The sequence below is a fragment of the Bos grunniens genome, chromosome 27, assembly GCF_055505025.1.
Source record: "Bos grunniens cultivar Pamir isolate PY7600 chromosome 27, Bosgru_T2T1.0, whole genome shotgun sequence".
In the NCBI taxonomy this organism is placed as follows: domain Eukaryota; kingdom Metazoa; phylum Chordata; class Mammalia; order Artiodactyla; family Bovidae; genus Bos; species Bos grunniens.
In genome coordinates this window covers 32,172,299-32,179,167 of record NC_141191.1, presented here as the reverse complement: position 1 = coordinate 32,179,167, position 6,869 = coordinate 32,172,299, and the positions used below count along the sequence as shown (strand labels likewise).

The following is a 6,869-nucleotide window of genomic DNA, read 5'->3' as shown; positions in this document are numbered from 1 at the left end:
ATGTTTTAAACTTTATGGTCCATTTCTATGATGGGAAACCATGAAAACACTGAAAATCATACTCTCAAAGAGATGTTAATGACATGAGAACACACTCATAAAATATTTTGTTAGCAATGTAACAACTTTGTTAACAAGGATATAACAAAAACAAGACACAATCTATAATTCATAATTGATTCTCAACACTGGCAAGAATCACCCCAGGATCAGCTGGAGAATTTATTAAAATCACAGATGTCCTAGTCTCACCTTATACCTGTTGAATCAGAATCTCAAGTTAACTATGAAGTAGGAATAGAGACAATTATAATTAAAAAAAAACACAGACGTTTTTAAGAGGAACACAACACTTTTATAATCGAGAAGAACTGCAATAAATATTATTAGCCTGTAAAATCTCCTTCAGGTCCTTGAAAACAAGACTTCCCCTCCAACTCAGTATCAACAGACTGCTCATATCCTAAAATCAGGCCTACCCTCAGAACATAGCAGTCAGCAGGAGACTTTGCTCTAGACAGAGTCAAGTTTAAGAGGTCAGTTCAGTTCAGTTCAGTCGCTCAGTTGTGTCCGACATAACAACACCGACATAAGAACATCTCTAGGATTTTTCTTCTATTTAAATTTTATTATAAATCACGAAACAGTTGTGTCCAACATAACAACACCGACATAAGAACATCTCTAGGATTTTTCTTCTATTTAAATTTTATTATAAATCACGAAACACAAACCTCAGGTCCAATCACAACATGCGGCAAAGCCTGACTTCACGTGACCGACAGATTTGGGATGAGGGTAATGTAAAAGTGCCAGGATCTAGTGGCACAGAGGAGCTGGCTTCCCCAAGCTTCAAAGGCAGGCTGAGCTTCATAAAGCTAAAGCCACTTTCCGACCAGATATTGACAGTATTTGTTTATGTACATTACTAGAAGAAAACAAACAAACAAAAACATGGAGTTGATTTCCTGCTCCTGCACCTGTCCAAATACTATTCTTCATGGTTGATGGACACACAGCCTCATGAATTAACTTACCTTGAACAATTCCACAAACATCCCCTGGTTTGCCAGAATCCATTGTAGAATTTATCAGTTTTAGTTGTAAATAAGAATTTTTCGGTTTATTTTTAAATAAGCCAACTTTTCCCCTAATCAGCTGCCATTAGCTCATTAAGCATTCCATATAAAACCTTGGCCCATTCCCTTATTGATCACGGTGTTGCTCCTTCTAAGGCTGAGGTTCTGCACAAAGGGGAAACAAGTTGGATGTACAGTTAAACTGCAGTGGGCTCCCCGTGTACTATTTACCACCATACGTAGAAATCTCCTGGAAGAAACTAGGCTCTGGCTGTTAACGACCTTTCCATTTCCTTTGTCTCTGCAGAAGTCAACTGTTGCCAGGTAAACTGCCGTAGCTCAATATAAACTCTAGTTACTGAATTATCATTGTTTATATAAGACCTTTGTCATAATACTAGACCAGCTATGTAAGATAAGCATTAAATTTTCAGCAATTCAAGATGGGGATGTGTGTTTCAACCTCTATTCTTTAACCTGTTCCTTAATAACCTGAAATCACTCTTGGATAAAATGGATGCATGTCACTTACCACAGAGAAGAAAAAGATGTGGCCTTCTCTTATATAAAGATTATGTACATTTTTGGCAGGAGGGATTGGCCTTAACAAACAACTGGCTTTTTGGTCAACTGCTGCCATAAATGGCTTCAAAATAAATATTACAAAGCCAACTCAATGATGGGTAAAGAATCCACTTGCCAATGCAGGGGACATGGGTTCCATCCCTGTGTCAGGAAGATCCCCTGGAGGAGGAAATGACAACCCACTTCAATATTCTTGCTGCGAGAATTCCAAGGACAGAGGAGTCTGGCGGGCTACAGTCCGTGGGGGTCACAAAGAGTCTGACACCACTGGGCTACTGAGTACACATGCACACATATGACCTCTAACAGTTAAGAGACCGGAAATCATATAGGTATCCCCTGCTTTTGGAAAGTTCACTTTACACCACTTCGCTTTTACAAAAAACCAGTATTAGTACCTGTTTTCTCTAACAGAAAGAAATCAGAGGAGGATTTGCACTTTTATGAAAAAAAAAGGTGAAAATTGAAAATAGCGTTCAGTGTTTGTTTTGCAGTAAGGTGCTATAGAGGCAGCGGACACCCCAAGCAGGGAGGGTGACCCCACAAACTCCTTCCCCAGAACTATACTCAGCATCCCAGCATCTAGCCACCAATGCTTTGAACCGGTGTCTGTGAGCATCTGGGCTTTATCTCGATTTATTTTGTGTGTCATTAGCAAGAAGTGTCCCAAGGTAATTGCTTCTTTTCTTTGCACCATTTGGGCTTATGAAAGGGTTCATAGGAACATTCCACCTTCCAATAGTGGGGAAACCTGTAATTATATTAGTGAGTGAAATCATTTAGTTAGCTGGGCTTCTATTTTCAACCAATTTAGCTTGGAAAGTACATCAGGAAGTTACATGGCCCAAGGTAAAGAAACCATGGAGGGGCAGCTTATAATATTTGGGGAGGCCCTCTTTATAAAATAGAATTTAAAAAATAAGTGCAAGTTTTTATTTAGACCAGAAAAAAATCGCAGTAAATTACAACTCAAAATTACAAAAGCCTACAAATTCCACAGATTTTACATGTTTTCAGGCTGTTTCTCGTACCTCACAAAGTGTCCTGCAAGTCAGGAGCATTGAACCTTAAACCTCATTAGCTTCTTGGTATGTCCACCTGCATCCTTGGAGCTTTCTGGAAAAAAAAAAATTATAATGTTGCAGCATTTGGGTTTGTCTGCTTTAAATGATTTCAGACCTAAATGACTGTAGTCATAACATTTAGAGGCAAATATTCAGTTTATCTAGTGTTTGACTGTGGCCACAGGAAGCTACTTTTTAGAAACAATGCTGGCCTTTTTGCTGAGTGTATTTAGGAGGTCTCTGTGAAGAGTGAGCGTGGGTTTAAGAGTATGGATGTGTCTTTTCCAGATTCTGGCCTTTTATAAGCTAATGTCAGCCTGAAGCTTACCTTAGCAGTTGAGATAAAGTTCCACTTCACTGTCCTTCAGAATCTTGTAAGGCTTATTCACAGCTTGCTTGGTGGAGGCAATGTTCACTGTTTGCTGTGCAGCAGATATAACCAGTCCATTCCTCTCCTAACAACGATCACCTTTAGCCCAAGGAATGGAGATGCTGATTGAATTGGTACCACCTGGGCTTGTTACTAATTAGCATTTAGGGTCAGGCACATGGGCCATGCACTCAGCTACTCTTTTCAAATCTCAGTGCTTTCAGATGGAAATATGTTTTCCAGATTTTTTTTTTTACTATAAGGACCTTTTAAACATTTTTTTTTTTATTGAAGTATAATTGCTTTACATGTTGTGCCAGTTTCTGCGGCGCAACAAAGTGAATCAGCGATATGTAAACATATATCCCCTCCCTCTTAATCTCCCTCCCACCCCACCCCCACTTCCCACCCCTTGAGGTCATCACAGAGCCCTGGGCTGGGTTCCTTGTGCTCTGCAGCAGCTCCGCATTAGCTATCTCTTTTACACGTGGTAGTGTATATATGTCAGCGCTACCCTCAGATATTCTTATTTCCCTCACACTCTATGTACTCACTCCAGAACCTAAAGACTTTAAAATTCTGCCTTCTGCATCCTGGGGCCAGATTATCCTCATTATCTGGAAAACAATGCTACCAAATTTCTTTTTCGAAAAATTCAAACGCCCCTTTTGTGTGCAGAATCAAATACAAATTTCTGAATTTTGGAATTCGTATCCTTTTACCCTTCCGTACTCTCATTCATTTGAGTCATGAAACTCCCAGACTCTGCCCTACACTTTTGCTCAGAGTTTAGCTTCATTTTTCTTTTTCAGCCATACTGTTCCCCTTCTCCACATCTGTGAGGATTTCCTTCAAGGCATAACTACATTCAAACCTTTCTCATGAGTAAGCTTAGTCATCCAAAGCAGAGTTAATCTATTTTTTTCCTGATCCTCTGTTGCCTTTCTGTGTGTGTCTGCTATATACATATTACAATTTTCTTGTGCTGTGTCATTTTTTTTCTTCCATGACACTGCTTTGGCACAGGTGCTAGTCCCATAATACTAGCAGAATTTTCTACAAGAGGTCATCACACAAGTGTTAGGAGGAAAGCTCTTGCTAAATGATTTTGGATAAAAACAGTTCCCTTCTCTCAAGCTTGACCTTTCAGAAGCTTGGTGAATCAAGGGAAAAATTTAGAATCAATTAGCTAGTTAACGTTAGTCGCTCAGTTGTGCCCAGCTTTTTGTGACCCCATGGATCCTCTGTCCATGGTATTCTTCAGGCAAGAATACTGGAGTGGGTGGCCATTTCCTTCTCCAGGGGCTCTTCCCTACCCGGAGATTGAACCCAGGTCTCGCCCATTGTGGGCAGATCCTTAACCATCTGAGCCCAGTGACCAAATCCTGACATTGGCATTTATTCACAAGCTGGGTGACCCTGAGAAAATAAAGTAACCTCTCGAAGACTCAGTTTAGTAACGTGCAAAATGGGTAGAATATGTGCCTGCAAATATTTACTATGTGAATTAAAGATGATGCAAGTAAATGAAACTATGCATTTGATTGACGTGGTTGTTTGACCACGGTCTTGTCGACTCTGTTCGTGTTGCCAACTGTCTTGCTACATCTCGTTGTGCTCACTGTTCGGCTGAACCCGTGGCAGACAAAGCATGAGTTAAGAGGCTGGAAGAAAATGCGAGGATCCGTGAGAACTGCAGATGCGTTTATTCTCTCTTGTCTGGTGCAGCAGCCATAGCAGCAGACATAACATAACAACACAACATAACCGCATACAACAACCATCCAGGGCTTTTCCAGGTGAAGCTTATATATACTTACAGAACAAAAGTAGCCCGTGGCCAAGCGAGTAGCTCGGGGACGCGCATGCGCAGTGCTATAAGTGATCTCAGCTACATGATCTCAGTTACATAACCGTTCAAAGTCATTGTTTACAGAACACCGGGAGAGAGGGCGTGAGAGCGTGGGGCGAGAGAGTATGACTGGCGCCATCTTGTTAACTTCCCCACAACCACTGTTTCATTCCCCAATTTCTGGCTCCTATGCTGAAGACTGTGACTCTCCAGAGTGAAGGACATCATATCTGCATGTACTTTGGTCCTGAGCCCTGGGGAGATGTGTGGAATTTACTTCTATGTCTGAGTAAGACCATCTTATTTAATACTGATCCCCTCAAAGAAGCTTTACCTTTTTTCCTGATAAGTAAAAGACAATGTTATGCTGACAGGCTATGAACTGAATCCCAGGAGGCAAAAAAAAAAAAAAGGAAATTTAGCAAAGACAAGGTTCTGAAGCTATGAAAGCATTTAATTCTGCCACCATGAACAGCCGTGTATGAAATCCTTTAACTTTGCCGACAGGCATCTTGTGTCTTTAGTCACTTCCTTACTTGACTTCTTAAAATTTTCTTTCCTTATGGCTAGGGTTTTACCAGTGCCTTGTGGGCCGAGGACAAGCTGAAGGGTGAGTGATTAGGAACTAAGATTCATAGTACTTCTTTATATCATGTAAAGGTCAGCGACTATATTCCCTTACACACAGATAAATTTCATTCTTGTACATAGAAATAAACCAGCAAGCCAACCTTCTTGGGGATAATTTGGCTGCTGAAAAGAAGTACTACAAAACAATAGTATAGGTGTATGTACTTTTTAAAAACAGATTAAAGACATCTCAGAGTACCTCATAATAATGCATTTATTGCCAGCCCAGCTCACCCTGCATGTGAATGAAGCAAACTACCTATACGTGGCCCTATGTCTCCTTCTGTTGCAGAGATCAAACTTTAAAAAAAAAAATTATTTTTTATTTTTATGAGGCTGAGAGACTGAGACCCTAAAATATATTGGATGATCTTTCTCTGGTTCTTGTAAGTTCCAGTAATCAGTTCTTACTAGCCCACCTAGGGAATAGGCTTCTGTGAAATGATTTATCAGGAAATGGTACGCTCCTGGTGCATCTATCAGCAAGTGTCACTGCTGTGAAGCAGCTGTAATTCTCTGAGGAGCTTTTCTCATCCAACTATAGATACCCTGTGGTCTAGAAACTTAGCCATTTATACCCTGAATATCTACCCATATCATCGCTCCTCCTCTCCTCTTTCATCTGCAGGTATACTCACTCACACACACACTGGCACAGACATGGCCCCACCCTCCCTCCACACTGTGCGGGCCTTACTATTTCTCCAATTACATGCAATAAAGAACATGACAATGGAAAATGAGCAAGAGATTCAACATGCTATGACATATCTAGGCATTTCTTAAACTGAAGGAACTGGCTTCTCCTTCAGAAAAGATATTCATCTGTGTGATGTGTTTTGGCTTAAGCTGTTGCATTTATTGATGATAAGAAATGTAATACTTAAAACTTCTGTTTAATTGAATAGGATGGTGGAGCAGACTCTGGCCTCGGTACCCCAACACCAAATTAAATCTAGGAGATAAGAGTTTTGGGGCTTCCCTGGTGGCTCAGATGGTAAAGAATCTGCCTGCAGTGCAGCAGACCCGGGTTTGATCCCCGGGTTGGGAAGATCCCCTGGAGAAGGGAATGGCACCCCACTCCAGTACTCTTGCCTGGAAAATCCCATGGATGGAGGAGCCTGGAAGGCTGCAGTCCATGGGATAGCTGAGGGTCAGACACGACTGAGTGACTTCACTTTCACTTTTCACTTTCATGCATTGGAGAAGGAAATGGCAACCCACTCCAGTGTTCTTGCCTGGAGAATTCCATGGACGGAGGAACCTGGTGGGCTACTACAGTCCGTGGG

At 41.1% G+C, this 6,869-nt stretch overlaps 1 long non-coding RNA gene across 2 annotated transcripts; it reads right to left on the bottom strand.

The window, feature by feature from the left end:
- Positions 1–690: 690 nt before the first annotated feature.
- Positions 691–3,466, bottom strand: LOC147343740 (uncharacterized). Of its 2 annotated transcripts, XR_015155963.1 has the most exons (5): positions 3,057–3,466; positions 2,696–2,780; positions 1,612–1,823; positions 1,038–1,244; positions 691–928 (listed from the first exon to the last, which is right to left on the bottom strand). It is a non-coding gene; the product is annotated as an uncharacterized LOC147343740 (long non-coding RNA). The 2 variants fall into 2 exon arrangements; XR_015155962.1 differs by lacking the exon at positions 1,612–1,823.
- Positions 3,467–6,869: the final 3,403 nt, after the last annotated feature.